The sequence below is a fragment of the Eschrichtius robustus genome, chromosome 4 (assembly GCF_028021215.1).
Source record: "Eschrichtius robustus isolate mEscRob2 chromosome 4, mEscRob2.pri, whole genome shotgun sequence".
Classification (NCBI taxonomy): domain Eukaryota; kingdom Metazoa; phylum Chordata; class Mammalia; order Artiodactyla; family Eschrichtiidae; genus Eschrichtius; species Eschrichtius robustus.
In genome coordinates this window covers 141,729,194-141,753,016 of record NC_090827.1, presented here as the reverse complement: position 1 = coordinate 141,753,016, position 23,823 = coordinate 141,729,194, and positions in this window count along the sequence as shown.

Genomic DNA, 23,823 nt, shown 5'->3' with positions numbered 1-23,823 from the left:
TACTTATTTCTCTCAACAGACTGCTCTTTGAAGGGAGTTAACGTTATAATATATTTATGCTTTTTGTATGTGTATCTACAGTACTTAGCCTAGGCCTGGTATATAGGCAGTTGCTATTTAAATGTTTGGGAAATAAATTAAAATTTAATTTATTAAGGGAAAAATGTTTTAAAAGAACTTGTTCAAAAAATGAATATTTAATAGACTTGCTTTGTAATGTTAGAGCTTTCTTCATATGTAAGCAGAACTTCCCTGACACTTGAAACATAGTATATATTCCAGCTGCCTTGTTAAGCTAATATGCTAAGAATGATGGCATCTAAAGGGAAAGAAACATTTTGCGCCCTATCCAGTGTTGGAGAGAAAAATAATTTTTCTCTACCCTTCCAGGTTCTTCTGGCTGGTCTAAGAGTTAAACTGACATGACACAGATTAACAGCAGAAAATCAAATTTAATTTCATACATTCAGGAACCCCCGACATACATGAAAGGTTCAAAGACAGAAGGGTAAAAATGAGGTACATACACCACCCTGAGCTAAAAAATAGAATAGGGGTCTAGGATTTCCAAGGACAGGAGCCTTATTTCCAGAAACGTAAGAAGAAAAGCAGATGCTTTGTTATTAGATATTTGCTCTGTCATACATGTGCCACTCAGATAAAAATTGTCTCTGGTAATAACTCTCATTCTGGGAAAGCCTCCAATTTAACTTTTTCTAGATAGTTAAAGGCGGGGCAAGAGTTTCTTTTGAGCCTGCAAGATATCAAATGCTTTTAGTTCAAAATAATCCTCATGCAAAAGTGGCACATTTGTGGGAGACCCATTCTGAACCCTTTCACCAGTTACTTGGAAATTCTATGGTAAACATGACATGTATTTTCTTGCACAGCTTGCTGGATCGAGGGGATTGTGCATTGACATTGCATCACTTAGTAGAGCAGATATTTCTCCTAGGTCACATGACAAGCATACTGACTTTCCATAAGGAATAAAATAATATTGTATTCATATGTATTATTCCTAATATTTGCGCAAACATTTGTAAAATTTATTGTCTCCTAATATGGATGAGAAAATATTAAAGATTTATACACATGGTTTTGATCCATTCATTTTATTGGAATTGTACTCTGTCTAATAAACTTAAAAATAAATCTCCTGATAAGAATTTTAATGTTGATACATAGGGCCTTAGTGGTTTTATAACTAAAGACTATAACCTTAAAATTGATATTTAATGGCTTTTCCTTTGAAAAAAGTGATTTTCTATGACAAATAATTTTATTAATTTTCTCATCAAAATATTTAAATTTAAGGGATTCTGTGTGTCCATTTAACGTTCCAAACAGATCACAAGTGCTCTGAAGTTAGAGTCTATATATTTAATACACTTCCCTTTCATGCTACCTCATCTCTTTATTCCTATTCAGCACAGAATGAGCACATAACAAATGACTGCCATTGACATAACTTCTCATCTGGAAACCACTAAGATGGGGAGAAATACATCCTTATAGGATTTTCTGATAAAACTTCTCATTGAACCTCAAACCGCTGGTGACAAACTTTCTTTTTTACATCCCTTGAAAAAATTAACTACAAATAATATTTTAAAAATATTTTTAGGTAGTATATAGTTTTATAAACTAAATATTGTTACTATTGTATGTTATTTAAGGATTAATAGCTAAAGAAAATTTTTCGTTAAAATATTTGAGGGACTTCCCTGGTGGCGCAGTGGTTAAGAGTCCGCCTGCCAGTGCAGGGGACACGGGTTCTAGCCCTGGTCTGGGAAGATCCCACATGCTGCGGAGCAGCTGGGCCCTTGCACCACAACTACAGAGCCTGTGCTCTAGAGCCCACAAGCCACAATTACTGAGCCCGCATGCTGCAGCTACTGGACCCCACGCACCTAGAGCCGGTGCTCAGCAACAAGAGAAGCCACCGCAATGAGAAGCCTGTGCACCGCAACAAAGAGTAGCCCCTGCTGGCCGCAACTAGAGAAAGCCCGCATGCAGCAATGAACACCCAACACAGTCAAAAAATAAAATAAAATAAATAAAATAAAATATTTGAGAAGTGGCATCAAATGAATAGTTTTGAACAGAGCCAGACAAGATTGACCAAGCGAAAATTAACCTATTTTCCTGTTGTATTTCCACCAAGTAAGGGAGTGCAAGTAGGACTTGGTTTAGGTAAGTGCTGATGAGTATATTTCTGGGAAGTTACTGATTATGTAATTTTATTATTACTTATGTATTTACAAGAGTACAGGCTTTGACATTTTTAACAGATATCTCTTTTCTATTTTTTAGTCTTCAACTACTGTCTGGCTATGGCCTCTTTATCACTGATTCTCTCTCCTTGCCTCTGCTTTATTACTCACTTTCTCATTGTGTTGATATTATTCTGTTGCTTTATTTAAAACAAACAAGAATAGCACACTTACCCTACATCATGTCCTATGTAAAACTGCATATGGTAGACCCTAGAAGGATGAATTCGAAGGATCTTTTCTTGTGAATGAGATCAAAAGTGTAAGATCCTAATAGAACCCCAGTGACTAGCATGATAATTGAATAGGTTACCAAAAAGCTCTTCCTATATATAATTTGTGAAGAGACCATAAGGTGACAAAAGTAAGTAGAGCAGCATCAGAAGTATTATCATAAAAGAAGGAGGAAGTTTGTTGTCGCAAGGATTATTTTTCATATAAAAAAATGTGTTCAGAAAGTTAAACACCTAACTGAAATATCAGAAAGCACTGGTTCATTTGCCAATGACCCAATAAAAATACTTCAAAACCTAGGCACCCAAGAATATTGATTGCATACCATGGCACTTCGAAGTCTGCATATATTTGACACAGACTATAGAAAGGATGAGAATCTAGTGGGGTTGAAAATGACTCCTAATTGAAAGGGACCAAGTTTGGGTCCATCCAGCCCTATGCTTAGTTCTCTTACTGAAATTTAGCTAGTGATTGCTGAGCCTCTGTGGAAAGTATTTCGCTGATGACAAATTCTATTCTACTCTCTGATTGTTCTGTGACTTAGAATTACATTCTTTTCCTTTATAAATTAGAATTAATTGTTATAGTTTTGCTTTCAAGAGCAACAAATATAAGTAACTTACCCATTCTTTATAACATCTCTTTCAAAATTTAAAGACTTCTGACTGCAAATTTGGTGTTTTATGGAACAAGATAAAGAGTTAAGATTTAAAATTTTCACTCTATAGTGTAGCCAAATCCTGAGAAGAAATAGCTTAGTAAAATACACATATGATTTTACTATAATTAGTTTAAAATTTTTTCTGTATCTCCTCCTAGATTGAAAGTTAGAAATTACGCCATCATCTTACACTGTAAATGGATACTACTCTCCTGACACTACAGTTACTGGAATATTGAATGGGTACACCATTGCTAAAAAAAAGAAAAATACACTACTAATTGAACTATTACATGCCTTCTGTTTCAGAGATGAAAAAGTGAAAAATATGTGCAAAGAACCAGTGAATATAGTAGTAGTAGTTTGATAAATGTGCAAAGGAAATTTTTGTGATATTGAAACCGAAGGTAATCATCAGCTAGACCCATTACCTCAAGCTAACCTTGCTGCTACAAAAGACTTGCATGTCTTCTAAGCATCATGTAGCCTAAAGAATAAGATGTTTGCTTGAGTTGCTTTTTGGGAACGTGAAGTCAGCTGTATCTAGCATGAGCTCGAGCTAGTTAAAACTGGTTAAGGCCATTGACCCTCCGTCTGGGCAAGTGCAAGCGTCCACTTGGTGACTTTTTGACCTCAGAGGGTCCCAGATTCCACCCTCAGATCATGCTAACACTGATATTTTCTGAGCATGCGTCCCATGATGAAGACTTATGGGTAGCTTATTTGCCTCTGTGCAGAACATTACCTCACCTTTTTCTGGTCTCCAGTCACCTTTCCCCACCCTCTCCATCCTCCTTATGGGTCAGATTTATCCCATAAATACCCCTAGCCCCGAGCCTTTGGGAGGCAGGTTTGAGACTTGTTCCCCTGTCTCCTAGTTTGGCTGCCTCCTGAATAAACCCTTTCTCTGCTGCAAACCTTGGTGTCTCAGCGTTTGGCAAATGAACCTCATTCCGTAACAATATAATATTAGGCTATCTCCCTGTTAGAATTAATATAGTATATATCTGCATGACATTTAGTTTATTTAGATACTTCTGAGATTATTATTTGACTATAAAACGTAAAATTCAAAAATTCTTACACATACTATAAATTTTTTTAAAGTGTCCTCATTATAAGACAAAATTAAAGAAAAATTGTAGAACAAGAGGTTTATCTATACCCAGTTACAGTGATTTATTAAGACCTGACATTTAGAAGAATACTAAAAAGGAAGGCTCAAAATTCAGAGGTTTCCAAATATTTAAAATTATAATCATTTCAAAGAAATTCATTCAGTTTAAGAAAATCACTTTATTATAATTTTAGCATTATAGATGAATAAACTGCTTTGCTTTCTCACAGACTCTCTGAGTTATCATAATATCACTCATTGTTTTAAAGCCAGTTGGTAAAGTTGTATAATTGTTCAATTAAGGTCTGACCCTAAGGAAAGCAATCTGAAAGTTCATGAATTGCACTCACCCAAAAATATTTTACCCATCTTTCAGTCTGACAAATTAATATCACAGTAATAATATTTAAAAGTTCTTCAAGAAAAGGCTTCAGGGTTATGACCTCAATTCACTTCTACCGGGTGATTTAAAAATTAAAACACTAAACAAAATCTTTCCAGTAACAGGTGTATTTAAGCAAATTATTTTGTAATAGACTATTGTGAGCCTCTGAAAATCTGAAAGGAGTCTGCAATCTAGGAGGATCATGTATATTAAATTTCTATTAATATTTAAATATACTTATTAATTAAATAGGTTTTCTTTCAGTCCATAAGAAAAATGTTTATTCACAAAATACATGTTTGTCCTACTATAAACTGAAAGTAAAGTAGGGGAAAATGCTCTGAAGATGTGTCCAAAGTTCAACATGATGCCTCCTTTAAGGTTTCACCATCTGTACTCCTTTGTAATATTTAAGGGAATATCACTATGCTTCATGCAAAGTAGAACAAATTCTGTTTAGTTGCATTTGATAGCAACCAAGGGGCCTGTCTCATTCTTTAGGTGAGAAAATGGTGACAGTGAGACAGTAGACTTAGCCTCAATACCTATTTAAAATAAGAAAGAACTAATTCAGGGCACCGTTGTATATCATAATTTCTGGACATTTTAATCCATGATTGTAAGATTATTCATTTATTATCATTAACGTTAAACGCATGCACCTTGAATTTGGATGCTAAAATAAGTATTCTTCTTATTTGTGTTGTGAACCCAGTGTCATCTAGAGAGTAGTTCCTGGCTAATAAACTAAGGGAAACTACTTTGTTAGCTCACAGCTCAAGCCATGACCTTGACTTGTTATCTTACCTGGGCTCTTATATATTGAAATTATAAAGCTAAAAATGCCAAATACATTATTTGGAACAGATGCAGGTACATTATTTATGCACATGTATACATTTCTGTCCACTTTATATCTGTACATGGATTTTAAAAGGAAAATATCGTGGTACTATTTACATATTTTCTACTCAGCAAATTACTGGAGAAAAATACTGAGTTTTCTCCCCTTGTCCACTTAAGAACAAACCAAAAAAAAAAAGAGAGAAACTATTTAATTTTCTTGTCAAGGTGATAAATGTTTAATGTGTCTACCAAGGGGGGATTTTCTTTTTTTTTTTTTTCTGAATTGAAGTGGGGGAAGGGCAGAAAGAGAACATGGGCCACATCATGTATGAGAGTTTCCAAAACTTACTTCTTTGAAACCAGGAGATGATAACCATTTAGTCTTCCCCAATTCCACAACTTCGTGAATCTATGAAGATATTTTTAAGAAAAATAAAGTTATTTTATTTCTATATATATCTTGTCCAAATTTTATGATTTTCCAATAATTTTTAAAAATTTCAAATAATTTAATTTGTAAAAAAAAAGCTCTTTAGTGTTTCTAATACATCAGAACTATCAGTCATTAATAAATTGGCAAAAATAAGTTTGTTTATTTCTTTACTTGTGTCTTTAATTCTGCCATAGAGAGCCATAGTGACTTTTCTTCCACCTATGAAGAGTATGGTAGCTATTAGGCATAAACTGTTATTAGCTATTAGCATAAGCTGTTACTCATGGGGTGAGAAGTAATTGCTTTGCCTATGATTAAACATAAGGATTCAGAAAACTTATTTGTTGTATTTTTTACAGTCCCAGAATACCACTTTTTTTACACCAATTATTCTATTTTTTTCACAGGAAAAGTGAGGGAATAGTGAATAAGAAAATTGTACAATTAAAGCTTTTAGTTTTAGAAGAAATATTTGAAAAGGTTTAATCATAAGTACATTTAAAGAAAAATAAGTAACTGATTCTGGGTAACAAAGCATGAATATTTTAAAATTTGAAATACTATCAACAGTAAAAAGAGACAAATTGACCAATGAATTAATTAACCTTTTGAATATATATATATTTCAATTATTAATTAACTTACTAGTAATTATAAATTTAATCACAAGGGAAAACCATACATATATAATTTGATAACCTCAGATATATATATTAAAATTCATCTTCCAATTTTTTTTATTCCTTGAAGACAAATAAGACTTTTTTCATTATAGCTCCACAAACCTGGTATGGAGAATATCAGTGTTAAATATCTGTTGAAAGTATGAATTAACTTTTAAAATTTTGTGCCTGAAGACAAGGCATTGAATTAGTTCATTATCTGGATCAAAGAAATCACCAGAAGTCAGCAAATATTCAGCTTTGTTCTAAATATATTTATCAGAATCTACTAGAAAAGAGTATGTCTAATTCATACATCACTATGAAGAGGAAAAAAAACCCACTTTGAGGATAGAAAACAATGATTAAGAGAATAAACTGGGAATATATGTTATAGGGAAAAGAAATTTAAAAGTGAAGTATAGGAAGAGGTCAATTAATAGATATATGAGACCTATTAATTTAATCATGCTGCTGTCAATTGTGAAATGTTTATCACACTAAACATTAAGGACTGTTAATGAACTTTAAAAATACTTCTTATTCAACAAAGACCACTGGGAAAATCTTTCTAGAGCCAAAACATTTCAGGGAAAGAATAAAATGAAGAACAACTTCTAAACTTCTAACACTGTCTCCTGAGGGACAAATGACCGAAACTGAAAAAACTCAAGCGTGAACTGAAAAAAAGTGGCACTGTAAAAACAGTGGTTGAATAAAATTCATTGGAACGTGGCATCAATAGCAATACTAAACTTTATGTGACAAGATTTTTATATAATTTTAAGAACTGCTATGACAATAATTAGATTCTCAGGAAATGTTATCATCAGCCTCAATTTTGAGATGTATCAATATTTAATATTAAATATTAAGACTGGTTTATAACCAACCAGATGACTGTAACATAATCCTTACCTTTACATAGAATGTCCTCACGAAAATCATTGGTTATGTCTATATTATTATTTTTGTTTGTGTTCTTACCCAAACTAGCTTTGTGTATAATTTTATTACTGAAGAAAATAAGATAGGATAATATGTATTTTAAGTATTTCCCAGTTATTATTTTAAACTCAAAGTTTATTCATGTTTAATTTATGCTCTAGTGACTCAATTAACATGAGTTGACTGATTGCATATATGTATCATAAGATAACAGTTGTGAAAATCAATATATTTGCAAAATATAATCCCTTTTTCTAATAGTGACAGACTAGGTTAGTTCCCATTGAATACCCATTTCACTATGAAACTCATTATCTTTATCTTTCTTCACAAAGGAGTGTAAAAATGCAGCAGATTGTGAAGTGAATAAACCTTGATTAGATTTGGTGTTTATAATTTCATTAATTCATGAAATATTTAAAGAAACATATTTTCTTTGGTTATTAATAAGGATTTCACAATCATAAAATATAAATATATGTTTATATATATACACATACAAGTAAGTGTACATATATAATTATCTGTGTTAAAAATGTGACAGAATATGAAATAAAATTTAACATGGTTTATATAAACTGACTTCTTTAAATTACTTAGGGTTCTAATAAACTGTTAGATTTACACTCTTGCTACATTGATTGCCCAAATATTTCATTCTCTAAATTTTAATGTTTAATTTTTAAAGAATGAGTGAAATTACGGAACTATTTTGAGTTTCTAGTTTTTAAATTTGAGCAACTTAAAAAAATTAAAAGAAATTTATACATAGAATATTTTTGATTACTTTGAATTATTCCTCAAATTCTTTGTAGAGCACAGTTCCCACAAATCATTATTTTTAAAAAGTCTACTTTCACAAAAGTGTTACCACAATGTCATTTTCTGGTCATTCATCAAAAATTATACAGTATAAAAGGGATGGGACCACATGATAACTACCTCTAAAATGGCTATTAGGCACTCATTTTCTCAAAATAAATACTTACACTTGTTAATCAGAATTGTTTTTACAGGCCTTTTAGCAATCACCTTCTCCAAAAATAGGGCTGTTAAGGGAAGAAAATATTTTAAAATTCAGTTACTGAATCTGACGTCATGAGAGTGTTGTGATATCTTTTAATTAATTAAAAAATCATTTTGAAGAGTACATTTCAAGAAGGGGAACTGCTTAGATTGATGTCATATGGAAAATTTTATATAGGTTAAAAATTTGCATAAGGAATTTTAAATGATTAAGTAACACAGCCTGACTACAGGTCATAAACATTAATAGAATTTACATTTAAAAATACTTAGGTAAATTAAATGGAAGATACATGTTTTATTAGACACATTTATTAAATATGGTTTTTCATGTATGTAGTGCAGTCTATTCATTTCAGTGATTCCTTTAATCAATACTGTCATCATAGTAATTTTGGAGAAAAGATGCATTTAGAACTTTGTAATAAGATGTTACATGTGTGTCATCAGCTTTTTGCCAGAATTTTGCGAATGTTTCTAAGTTTGAGAACAATTAAATAGGGCCAAGTACTTGATATCCTATTATGATACCCTTGATATCCTATTGTGAGAGTTAGGATATCTATGCAGGATGTGCTACAATATTATAAAAAAAAATTCTGTCAGATTTAGTGAACATGTGGTTAGCTTTTCAAATGAGCCAACCTGAAAAAACGTAGGAGAGAGAGAGAGAGAGAGTTCCTTTGAAGACAGTTCTGAGGTGGCTTCCACCATGTTAGGGAGAAGGCCAGAGAGGTGCTTCCTCCATACCTGAGGTCCGATGAGCGAGGACTCCATCAGGACCACCTGAACATTAGGCAGCATCAGTAGTAATGTGGGACTCAGCCTGAGATGGCCAGGGCTGCAGGAGACCGAGGGCTATACTGAAAGAAGTTTCAAATCCAAAAAAAAGTTGGGGCTGCAGAGATGGGAGAAAAAGGGGTTTGTTTTCTTTAGACCAGATGTAGGCAATGCAGGAGAGGACTTTCCTGGAGCTGCCTTAGACATGTCACCCAAGACTTCACCTGGAGGGTGAAGTGACTGCAGGAAGACTGGCTGAGGCCATGTCCTGTGGGCAGGGGCCAGCTGGAGAAGGGAACAAGACCACAGCCTGGGAAATGTATCTGCGCAACCTTTGTGCTCTTGTAGAAATACCTCTTAATCATTATGTGATATTGAAAAATGAAACAAAAAAAAAACCACACCACAGCACAATAGGCGATATACACTGTTGTACTTCTATATTTTCAAAACTTTTCTGAGTATAGAATTCAAAACTAAAGCACATCTGAAAGTTAACTCGAGTGTGAGAATTTTATACACTCATTCTATGAATGGGTAGTTAAGAAAAATAAGATTTTCAACCAAAAACATAGTCATATTTCTTCTCATTCTCCCTCATTTTGTATTTACTAGGGAATCATAGCCACAGACACATGATAGAACACTCTTGTTTGAACGTTTGCCTCATGTATTTACCTAAACAAGCACTTTGTTTCTATTTTTAAAAATAAATTCCAAATAACTAATGAATCATAGAGGCATACATATTATTCTGTATCTGACTCACCCTTGTATGAAATAAGCAATTTGAGAGTCTCGAGACATTTGACATTCAACAATTTCTGAAAAGCTGTTTAACTGCTAAAGATTTTATTCTCACTAAGTTTTCTTTTTCAGTTCAGTATAACGTTAATAAAAACTATCAGTCTTTTAACAAACATTAACTGTCCCAGCACTAGAGGAAAACATAGTGATGACAAGATATTCTACATGGAGGGACCCTGGGTAGTAGAAGATATGATCAAATCTATTTAGGCATCTACTCTAAGTTATTCAAGCCCTCAAGTAGTACTATTTTGTTATACATGACCAAAAATTATTTCTGTTCCATTGGAACTCCTGAATACAGCACGATTTTCCTCATTTTATATTTTAAAGGCATTGTGTCTTCACAGTAAGAGTTACACAACCACACATGAAGTCGTTTAACAGCAGCCCTTTTGATTGAAACGTTGGGCCTTTAAGAGAATATGGTTAAAATAAGAAGAAAGAAAACAACTTTCAAGTCAATGATGGAAGATGAAAGACCAACAGTGAATGTACCACATTTCAATTCAAATCTTTAAATAAGACTGTCCAAGAAATGTCCCCATCACCTAAAAGACAGAAAAAGCGCACAGTTTTGCCACTCCAGGTAAAGGAGATTCAGGTGGCTTTCCTGGCATTCCTTCTCTTGGAGCTGTCTTTCTTCTCCTGCCCCTTTCTCCAACATCTCAGGGCATCAGCAACTCTCAGAAGAGAAGTTCCTGAGCTCAAAATGTAGTGAAGGGCAGACAGTTTGGGCACCCTGGAACCCCTTCCTTGGGATTCAGGAAAGGGACACATGCCCCCTACCGACACCCCCTGAACACACGGGCAGGTGAGGAGAGAGCTTCTCTGTGAACACAATACTCGCCAAGAGGCCACCTCCCCCTTCCATGCCTCTTCTTATTCCAGTTGGGAGAGGCAAGCCCTGCAGAGAGGGAAGTGGCACCTGATTCTCACTAAATTTAATCCAGCAGGGCAATGTCCTTTTGACTATCATATTCTTTACATTTTCCTTCCTCAAGGTGAATAATTTTTTGCTAATATTATGCTTAATGTAAATCTCCTTTTAATTTTTAATTAAAAAGGGACTAAAACAGGGTTTTTTAAAAAATGCATCGGTATCTCTAATTATAGTACTAAGTTACTTTGCTTTCCAAAGTTCTTTTCTAAATTTCATCTTTGAAGTTTTTATAGAAAACTGCAATTAAGTTTTTATAAGAGATTTTCTTTCAATAATATATTAAATCCAAACAATTTGATTATTGTACATTTCATAAGCATTTCTATCACAACTTTTGCAAAGTGGGTTATTTAACCTATAATTTTTAAACTTATGTTTATTATGTCACAACAATATACATTCAGGGATATTTTCTTCAATTTGAAATATCTTTAGTATATGTGAGAGACTCTGGGGAAAATTATCACCATTGAGATAATAAAAAACATTTTACAACTCATGGTTGCAATATACTCTAAAAGAGTATGATTATTTTGCCTTCAAAATCTTCATTAAGTTTTTCTTTATGTATAAGACTTCATGTAATTTTTCCAGAACTTAGTCTATTTTCTTGGACAAAACAAAAAAGTGCTTTGAAAAACGTTAAAGAATAAGATTAGTTAACTTCATTATGGCAAAAATGGAAATAGTTCGATAAACTCAATTATTTAAAAGTTACCCTTTATATTATATGAGAAATATAGGCAATTTTTATATGGTCATTGGATTTATCTCTATTTCCACATTGTTTAATAAAAATACAGAGTCAAAATGTTTCACTTAGCAAATTTGAACAAATCTTTACCAGTGTGAAATACTACTCTATTAAAAATTATAATCATCATGCACTGCTACTACGTGTAAGGCATTCACTTAGGCATACGTATATAGTCACAGTGTTGATTCTTATGATTAAAACTGTATAAATATTTGTCCAAACCCATGGAATATATAACACTAAGTGTGAACCCTAATGTTCAACTATGCACTTTGGGTGATAATGGTTTATCAATGTAGAGTCATTAACTGCCGCAAATGTACCACTCTGGTGGGGAATGTTAATTGTGGGGAAGGCTCTACGTATAATGAGGGCAAGAGCTACATGCAGAAGTCTCTGCTTTCACTCAGTTTTTCTGTGAACCTAAAACTGCTCTAAAAATAAATTCTATTAAAATATCTAGTGTAAATATAGTTAATATAGTATAAGTATGAAATAAAGTTAATCAGATGAAAAGAAAGTCTTATGTAAAAAATATAATACCTCAATATAAATCTATACAAATAGACTCCTTTAGATTCTGGTAGGTACACTTTTTAATATAAGCCATACATTAACTTTCAATATTTGTATATTACCTGAAAATATAAGCAAAAGGAGATAGGCATTTCCCCTTAAAAATGAAATTCTCCTAATGCTTTCAACATTGTGTTTTCCAAAGAATGTTGTCACACGTGCTCAAGCAGTCATTATATATTCAGTTGCAGTTGAGGTTATTCAGTCAGAATAACAACATTTTGTCAGCAACCTTCCTGATCTGTATAAAAGCCAATAAATACTGTATGTAGTGGTATTATCTGAGAAGAGCAATCTTGCCCCGAACACAGAAGGATTGTTCCTATCTTCCTTCAAGTGCTTTCATGAAATATTTACGGTGCAAATATATGAGAAGTGAATTGCAGATTAATATCTACTGTGTTGAAGCATGCATTAGTCTTTCCATGTGGATTTTGAAAGCATGATTTTGGATTGTAATAATAAATCAAGACAGCCAACTGTTAATTATTTGTAATGAATGGGAAAAATGAACACTGACATGAATTGTTCTAATTAAATAATTAATGCTATATATGTGAAATGCATTTTTACGTTATTTAAAATTGAACCCCCAATCTCCATATCTCAGTGGACTCAGTAACTAAGTCATTCCAGACCCTGCTTAAGAAATGCAATCCAGATGCAGATGCAGATTGAAAAACAGATAAATTATCATCTTAATTAATGTGAAATTAATCTTGAAAAAAAAGTATGTAAAAGATAAACTGAACCAGATAACTCTAAAACCTTTTACGTGGAACTAAGGGGAAAAAATCTATTTATGCATTACACATTTTAATAAACTATTTTTAAACTGAAAGAAACAGAAATAAATTCCACACAACTGGGGGTTGCATATTTATAGAGATTCCAATGCCTTTTTTAATCTCCCACAGAAACTCTTGAGATGTGTTCTAATCAATCCAAAAATATGTTATAGTTTATGTTGTTTACAAACACATAATTTTGTCTCCAGTACATCAGTGATTATATTTCAATATTTTATTATTTTCCAGGGATTTTGGTCTACTTTGAGGAAAAGCAACAAGTCTCATTCTATCTGTTTTCACTGGATCATCTTTTCCATAAAGTTTGTCTGATAACATTTTTTTTGAGTGTGAAAAAAATTACAAAGTATAAAATAGCCTAATTCCAAGATAGGACAATACAGCAAGGAAGGCAACATATACTCTGGAGCCACAAACCTTTACTTGCTTTGTTATCTAGAGAACATCTGGATTCCAAACTATACTGATAGTTTTACACCCCGGCTGTCATTCCATTTGATGTCTACTTATTATGACCTCTTTCAGAAAAAATTACATTAAAAAAAGCCATATGGGAAAATGAGCACTGGCTTGAGAGTTGAGCATCATATTAATCTAAAATCAACAACTAACTAGTAGGGTGACTTGAGGCAAGATAAGTTATTGAGACTATGTTTTATCATCTGTAAAAAGAGCAAAGTGGAACTAGATAATAAGTCAGATACTCTAGCTATTGGTGTCTGTGAAATATATATTTTCCATTCTTTTTCTATCTAGGACATGTTAAAAATCTTCACCACTTACTTCTTCACACTCACAGACACACTCACAGAGGGAAAGAACTGGACATATTTTCTTTTAAATTATATATATATATATATAATATATATATATATATTTGAATTACTAGTAATTCAAAGAATACAGGCAAGAGCAAAACATAAACCAAACATTCATCTTTTGAAGAGGTCCAAAAACATCAATTCAACTGCATGTATCTTCTCTCTTGCTTGGGACATATTTTAGTTTGGATTTACATATAATATTTAAGCAGTGAATGTGGAATATAGCTTAAAGAGAAAGAAAATTTCTGTTGTGGCACAATTTCAATCATATCCCCCGTTAGAAAACCTACCTGATATTCTCCAGCAAGTAATGTTGTCCAAATCCATGAATTTCAGGTTTATTTATAAGGTTCCTAGACAGATTAGGCATATTCTGCCAAATGCATCCAGTAGATAAGGACTCCCTGTTATCTTTCTACTAGTAAATACTCTGAGTATGTCCACCAGGATAGGATAGCTGTTTTCCCTGATAAAGATAAGAAATAGGTTAGAGCCTTGCTGAACATTTTTTCGGGTTACGAATTTATCAGGAAACAATATTGGTTACGGGGGAAAGTGTACGAATGGATTCTCAAAGTGGACTGAGAATCTGAGACAGTTTGTGTCCCGTGTCATGTTTACTGAGGACACCCACTGCTGGTGAGGCTCTCCACCATCAAGTAAACAATATGACTTATTTAATGGATATCAATGAGCAATCCAAGTGCTTGTCAACCATCTCTGAAACGATGTGGCCATAATGGCAATGATGAAGGTTACCATGAACTCAAAACCACGGATGCCTTTTAATCAAAAGACACAAATAAATTGATACATAAAATTACCCAATCTGCCAGCCGTGGAAACCAACACTGAGCTCCCAATATGGTGCTCTACCCAAGAAAAACCAGTCACCAGGAGAAAGGTGGATTTTTCCAAACTGTGTTCATCATGGCAAGGGATAGCAATTTGCCATCCCTGGAATAACACCATTTTGGGGTACTAGTATCATTTCCTTAGACAACATACTTTGATCAGCCCCCAAAAAAGTTTTTACCAAGTTTTATATTAACACTAAAGCTATCCCATATATTTTGCTTCTTATTCACAGGCTTCAATTACATTGACACGTGTGCCTGGTACATAATAGTAATGATACATCTACTGTCCATCTTCTAAGCAGCTAGCCCAGTAGAATGATAAAATGGCTTATTGAAGACATTTTCCATGTTGGCTGGGACCACCTCCTTGGGATATTGGAAGATGGGCCTTTATGATGCAGTATATTCTGAAGCAGTGACATTTATAAGGTATTATTTCTTCCATAGTCAAGATCTAAGGATCCAAGGACAAGTATGTAAAAGTGATTTTCTTACAAAATAGCTTGTTCTTCATCCCAGTGACTTTGAGATCTTCTCTCTAAAAGGTGTTACTATTCCTTGGGGGAAATGTTTCTAAAAGGTGATACAATGGACTGTCAGTATAGATCTGTCCATTTTGGACATAGGAGTGAACCAGTAGGCAAAACAAAGAGTTAAAACGTTGCCTATTGTGTTCGAGTCTCAGGTGACCAAGCAGAACAAGACGAAGTGGTTAACAGAATGAATTCTGGAGTCAAATTTCATTGGCTCAAATTTCAGATAAATAACCATGGGCAAAGTTACTCAGCATCTGGGTCTCAATTTTCTCACCTGTAAAATTGGTGAGATATTGATAGCTAAATTTGCCAAGCTTTTTGAAAAGTACCTGGTACATAATATATGATACATGATGCTTATTATTAGTTATAGTATTAATATTAAGATGAAATAATGTTGCCCAAATTGGGAAAGTAAAGAGTATGTATGGAGCCCTGGTAGTACTCTGGGACACAGCGAAAATAGTCAAATGATTGTAATCCTATACAGACAAGACCAACAGAGTTCAGACCACTCAAGATAAAGTTTTGGATTATCCCACAAGAGAGACAAATAACACCTAACGTTTGAGGTTTTGAGGGAATTTAAATGGGTGTAGAAAAAATGGAAGAAGAAAATTGTAAATGCTCATGAATTCATGATCAATTTAAGGTATGTCTCAAGTAGCTTCCTATATTTTGATCTCTCTCTCTCTCTCAAGTACATCCTCTCTCTAGTGTACTCTCACTCTCTGTTCTCTCTGTTTCTCTTGCACATGATCATCATTGGAATTATTATCCTTTTCTCTTTCATCACCTCTACCAATTTATTTTCATCTCCTTTTTATTCCCTACAATTTTATATAGAATATAAAATTTTATATAGAATATGTAACTACAATTTTATATAGAATATGTAGCTATGGCTTAGTGTGATGTTTGTTAAATCATATGAAGAAGGGTGTCTGAGTGAACAGAGGAGCAGGTGGTGGTATTGCTCTTGTTGCTAGGACATTAAGTAGCGGAAGAGGAATGTTGATTATAGAAAATAGCAGTCTAGACAAATTTGTAATGAGCTGTGAAAAAAATAACTCCGATTTCTATTTATGTAATGTTCAGGCAGAAAAGCAGCTAACCTTTATGAGTATCATCTGTTCCAGGATGTCCAAAGTTTTATCTCTTTATACTCCCAAAACCACTCCTACTAAGTACAAAAAGAAGATATTTCTTTGTTATCAAGTCAAACATTGAGCCAAGTGTTGTATATCTTACTTGGGAAAAACTTATAAAAACTCTTTATAATGTATTATTAATATTTATTATAATAATAATGAAAAGATATGATTCCTAGGGTATGTTTTATAACCTTCCCAAAGTCATATAGCTACAGAACAGCAGGATCAAACTAGACCTCAAACTAATTCAGTTGAATCCAAAACCAACCCATCATTTTTCTACTGTTCCATGCTTCCTTGAATGATGTGAAATCATGGTTAAGAAGGCTGTTAAGAGAATATTATATTAAAAAAATTTTTCACATAGGAAGCTAGAAGAAAAGTATCTTAGGGCGGAATAAATATATGGAGAAAGGCACACAATTTTGAAAATTTCCAAATGATCAGAGAGAGGTGAAAAATTATTTATGGTTTGAGTTTAGAAACTTGAAAGGGTGATAAAAATGGAGATAGGCTTTGGTGCTTGTGATGGGGTACTGGGATTAAATTTAATGACTCTATCCTGTTGGTACTGAGAAATCAGAATTTTTAAGCTTAAACCCAATTGTGGGAACACAGTATTTAATACACCATAGGAAAGAGTATAAGTAAGAATGTATCTTGGTACTCAGAAATCTAGATTTTATGTGATGGAAAAGCAGATGTGAAGCCCTATTATATAAAAGAAAGACAAGAATAATCCTATTTTCAAACCAGGGAAGTGACAAACAGTTTTAAAAAATAGTTTACAAGTGCATAACATTACTTCCTGCAGAGTCGTCAGTTCATAGAAGAAAGAGATAGGTTTACAGCTCTTGTTTTTAGTCAAATGAGAGCAATCTCCACACTAAACATGCTATAAAACATTTTCATCTATGAATAAACAGTCTGAGTACTTTGGGCAGAAGTCAAAGGGCTGTAAATATAAGAGAGATTTACTACTATTATTTATATTCGATTGAATTTCATTTTACTTTTCTTTGAACATCAGCAACTCTTTTTCTTCTTTTTGTTGTCGCTAGAAAGAAAAATGAAGAGGTAATAATTCTCTTAATTTTAATTTCAAATGTAGAAGCCTTTTTGCATTTAAAATTTTATTTCTTTTCTTGGTATGAGATATTTTTGATAATATACCTGTGCATAATGCTAAGAATTTTGACAAAAAGAGCAAGTTAAATAGAAATAATCCTGGCTCACTTTGTCAGATTAAACTATAAAATAACTAAAAAATATAAACAAAGTTCTATCAGTCTTCCGATTCCTTTTCTTACTTTTATTTGGAGTCAAAGGCATGTTTTACTTCTTTTATCCCTCTAATATTGTATTGAAACTTCATATTGAAATCTTCATACATTTAAAACTTTTACATATTATTGTTTGTTTTCTAAACTATCATCTCCTCTGGAATTTTAGGAATTTGTAGGTGGTTAGAACTAAAGCCACAAGTTAAAGTAGAGCCCACAGATAAATTAACATAGTTTTAGAGCTGACATCTACTTGGCCTTGATTTAAAGGGCAGTTGCACTATCAAAAATTTTCAGTCAATTCAGAGAATAGAGGATATTAGAAGTCATGAGAGAATTCCCAGACTGTTGAGAAGTTTAGACAGCGAAGTAAATTATACAAAGGAGAAAACAAAGTCCAGAAATTACGCTAAGTTATTGTGACACATTCTGAATGTCATGCATAGTAGTCAGAATAATGCCTCTCCACAAATATGTCCATGCCTTAAACCCCAAAACCTATGAAAATGTTATTTCATATGGCTAAAAAAATTACAGATGTGATTAGTAAGGAGTCTGGCTCAGGCCACTTATCAAGCAAACCCTGATCCTTCTCAATGCCTCAGCACCTCTCTCCACATCCCTTGGTCTTCAGGAGAAAAGTCTTTCTCTTCTAAACTGAAAGTGAAAGGGGCAGGAAGAACCTTACTTGATGCTCCTTATTCATTTGAATGTTTTCTCATAGGAATTCATACTCTCTTTTTTAATAGTTTAAGTCCTTTTTAGTTAGGCTTCTGTTTTCCAGCTTTAGCTGTATTGGAGAAGGAATATTCATAGAGGCTATACAGGGAAACTAAATAATGACCAAATTAGAGATACCAGTTAGTCTTAATGAGACACATTACAATGACTCCAATCAAATATTTAAAATATTGTCTGCTATGAACATTTGTAATTTTTTTCAGACAAACTTTATTCTCACCAATTTCTCTTTTATAGTGAGTACAATAGTGTTAGTTTAAGCAACTATATCCATTGTTATATATATCTGCTATTATAGGTCTGTTGTCATAGATTTCTGGTATAACTCCTTTGTCCCACAGAATTAATGCTGTTCTAGAAACATTTCTTGACATGAAAAAGATAATTACTATTTTTGTGGTATCCCTAAATAGTATGTTAAATTTTATTAATGTTTTATTAATGTGGTAATTTTAATAGCCATAGATATTTATAACAGTTCACACAGTTTGTCTAGTTGTCCTCTAATTAAATACTGGATAACTTAATTCTTGTATCTGCCTTTGAACTTCAAGTGTATGTACTCTATTAGATCAATTAAATCTAGGACAACTTGTAATTTCCCCATTCTTAAATCTAATATCCATACATAAGTGCACTAAAATACAATAGTAAACAAATGCATATTGAAATATTACTCTATGAAATACTAATATATAGGCATTAATTTTTCCTTTAGTATATTTTTCCTCAAGACATTCATCAAATTGTGTAATATCAAGCTTCCTACATTTAATACATTTCTATTCTAATTATCGACTTAGATTTTGGTGTGTTTATAATTTGGGAGATGTGATGGGGAAGGAAAATGAAAAAAATATAGAGGATATCTTAAAATAATTATAAGGAGGGGAAGGCCCTGAGAAGATTGGAAACTCAGTAGATGCTAATTTTTTTAACAACTGTCTACAAATTTTTTCAAAACAACTTTTCATCTGTAACATAAATTTGGGTGGGAGAAAAAGGAAGAAAATTTACAGTCCTGTGGAAAGAGAGGGAGAGAGAGAGAAGAGGGAAAGGTAGAAGGAAGAAAAGGAGGAAGAATACTCTTCCTTATTTGATTTCCTGACTGAAGATCTTAAGTTAAAGGGCATCTCTTTCTTTTCCTATTCATCGCTACAACTACCTCCCATACAATTAAATTATCTGATATTTGATCTTTATTGTATTCTATATTACCTAATCTGGTGTGTGCAAATTTGCAAAAAACATTTTCATTTGTTCTGGTCTTGTTGTATTTCTATGCTTTGTACATTGTACAAAGTCAATGCATTCTTCAGCTGGGGTATTTTTAGAAAAGAAGAGCATATAATTTTTTTTTGAAAGAATATCTGTGATGTTTGTTGATCTCTTTGGAAATTAATGAAAGATTTCTTTCCTCTCAAAACAATGATCATGTAACCCAGAGCCTGGGAAAATTATCAATATCTTATCTAAATTAAAATCTAAATTAAACCTTTTTTCTCCTTATGATCCAACTTCTTCTTGGTGAGTATTCAATTATTGTAGTGAACTTATTGTTGTTCTGAAACTGGAGGAACATTAAAAACATTGAAGGAATTACTCAGAGCAAAGTCATTTAGCACTCTATTCAAAGAAAAAAAGTGTAAGAACTGGTGTGAAAACAGAACAAAGGTGAGACTGGGAATTAGAAACTCATGAAGGTTGTGCAGCAAATGAAACCACCAAGATAATGATAAGGCAACCTGCAAAATGGTAGAAAATATTTGCAAATCATCTATCTAATAAGGGTTTAAAATCCAAAGTTTATAAAGAAATCATATACTCCAATGTCAAAAAAAATCCCATCTAATTAAAATTGGATAGAGGAACAGAATTGACATTCTTCCAGTGAAGATATACAGATGGCCAACAGGTACATGAAAAGATGCTCAACATCACTAAACATCAGGGAAATGCAAATCAAAACCACAATGAGATATCACCTCACACCTTTTAGAATTGTTACCATCAAGAAGACAAGAGATAACAAATGTTGGTGAGGATGTGCTCTGTTAGTGGGAATGTAAATTAGTGCAGCCACTATGGAAAATAGTATGGAAGTTCCTCAAAAAAATAAAAATAGAACTACCATATGGTCCAGCAATCCTACTTCTGGGTATGAATCCAAACGAAATGGAAACAGTATCTTGAAGAGCTATCTGCATTCCTGTGTCCACTGTAGCATTATGAAAACACCTAAGCTTCTGTCCTTCAAAGGATGAATGGATAAACAATAACTGGTATATAGGTGCCATATATGGACAAAGTACACACACACACACACACACACACACACACACAATGGAATATTATTTGGCCATGAAAAATAAGGTCATTTTGCTATTTCTGACAATATAGATGGCCCTTGAAGGCATTATGCTCAGTGAAATAGATCAGACAAAGACAAATACCATATGATATCAGGAATATGTGGAATCCAAACTCATAGAAACAGAGACTAGAATGGTGGTTTCCAGGGGCTTGTGGGTGGGGGAAATGGGAGATTTAGTCAAAGAGTACAAGCTTCCAGTTATAAGATAAGTAAGTTCTGGGAAACTAATGTATATCATGGTGATTATAGCTAATAATACTGTATTATATACTTAAATGCTGCTAGGAAAGTACATCTTAAATGTCCACACCAGAAAAAGAAATGGAATTATATGAGAGGATGCAGGTATTAGCTAACACCATGGTAGTAATTATTAAACAATATGTAAATGTATCAAATCAAACACTTTGCACACCATACACTTACACAAGATTTTATATCCATTATATCTCAATAAAGCTGGGGGGAAGAAAGAAATCCATTGACAAAGAGTCTGATGATACTACAGGAGCAAGGGTGTTTTCGAAACTAGCAGATAACAGAAAAATCTTTAAAGTTTTCTATACATAGATCATAGGATCAACCATGATATTTGTATCAAAGTATTGTTAATTGGCTATATTTCAAAAAACTAAAAATTTAGCTGTAATTTAGTTTGTTCAAATATCAACATATATATATGTGTGTGTGTGTATATATATATATATATATATATATATATATATATATATATATATATATATAAATGCATGATAGTTCATTACAACAAGGATGTATCTTGAGGGCATTATGCTAAATGAAATAAGTCAAAAAGATAAAGACCCATTGTGTATGATCTCACTTATATGTAAAATCTAAAAAAAAAAAATCATAAATATAGAGAACAGATTGGTGGTTGTCAGAGGCAAGGGATCAGAGGTGAGAAAAATAGGTGAAGCTTATCAAAGAGTACAAAATTACAGTTATAAGATAAAATAAATCCTGGGGATATAATGTACAGCATGGTTACTATAACTAACTGTCCTATATTTTATATTTGAAAGTTGTTAAGACAGTAGATCTAGGAAGTTCTCATCACAAGTAAAAACTGTAACTATGTGAGGTGATGGATCTTAACTAAACTTATTGTGGTAATCATTTCATAATATATACATATATCAAATCATTATGTGGCACACCTTACACTAATACAATGTCATATGTCCATTACATCTCAATAAAAAATGCATGGATGAATAAGATAAGTGACATGATGTGTGCTTTTTTATGACTAAAATTGTCATTTAAACATTATCAGAATCATGTATTGAGGCAATCCAGCATGGCTGACACCAAGATTACTTAAGTAATGCATGCTTCTAAAGACTCTCTTCTAATCATGTGACCCTTCATTGTAACATGATCAAAATCATATTGTCTTTGAAATGAAAAAAAAAATAGTAAAGTCTAACTTTCATGGTTATTTTTTCACTGCCAATTACTACCTATTGATGACTCATTTACTGCTTTTTGAATAACTTTTAAACATTTTGAGTAGCATCAGACTCACTTTCTTTTTTCCAAATTGATCTCTAAGGATGAAAGTCTCACTCCTCTCTATATCTGTGTATACAGTCAACTAACATCTCAATTTCTACATGAGAAAGTTCACGTCACTGATACACTATGAAATCTATGAGAAAGCAATTAGAAATTATGATAAGATTATAAATAGATTTTCATTCTAACTAATAAATCAATTAATAGCTGTATTACTTTCCCCCACCGCCAGAATAAGACCATATATATATATGTATATACATATATGAATGAAAGCTACTTATCTTCCATTCATTCCTATAACTTACTGCAAGGGAAATAAGTTGCTGGATTATAAAAACAAAACAAATCAGAACTTAAATATATCTTTATATTTTTAACAAAAATGAGATCATAAAGATAATTTCTTAAGTAATATTTAAATTTTATGCAGCGTGAAATGACAATAGAAAAGAACAGATGATTTTTAGTTATATAAATTTTTTTCAATATCCATTATCAAATGATGTTATAACTTGCATAACTTCACACTTTAAAATCCTAGAGTTAACATAGTATTGTAATTGCTATCCAATGTAGGATATTTCTATTAGTCAAAAACAGAGTGAACATTATGCAAACAGTTAAGTATCAGTGGAAGTTAACTTTTTCAATTATTGTTACTGAAGTAATATCAGAGTGTATATATCACTTCAAGCTTGGAACAGTTTTGTAGACATTCTGTATGTTTGGAAATCGCATTTTGTGATGCAGCTAATTTAAAATAGCTAGCTACATTTCCAACCTCTATACCAGTACTGAGAACAGCTAATGATAAAAGGACTCCTTGGCAAACCAATTCTCCAATTCTCCTGGAATCTGGACTTTAAGTAATTTGTAAGAAAACACATTATTTAGCCAGCTATAGATTCTACTATTTCATGATTAATATTACAATCCATTAATCAATTTATAGATATAAATACACTAATGTTCAAAAATAAATAAGAATTTAAACACACTATAATCAATAAACATAATTAAAACAATAGTCATCTACATTCATTTGTCTCCTAGCTATTTGGTGAAGTTACTGAAGCACAGAGCCAAACAACTAATACAATATTTAGTTTTGTTTATTAAAATAATGAAAGTATGTTAATGACAAAGTGCAAAAATACATAATAGAATTCAATGTACTGTGAAGTAAAATTTTGTTTGAAAATCAAGACAAGTTTAGTAAAAGCTTGTCATTAAATGAACATTGCAT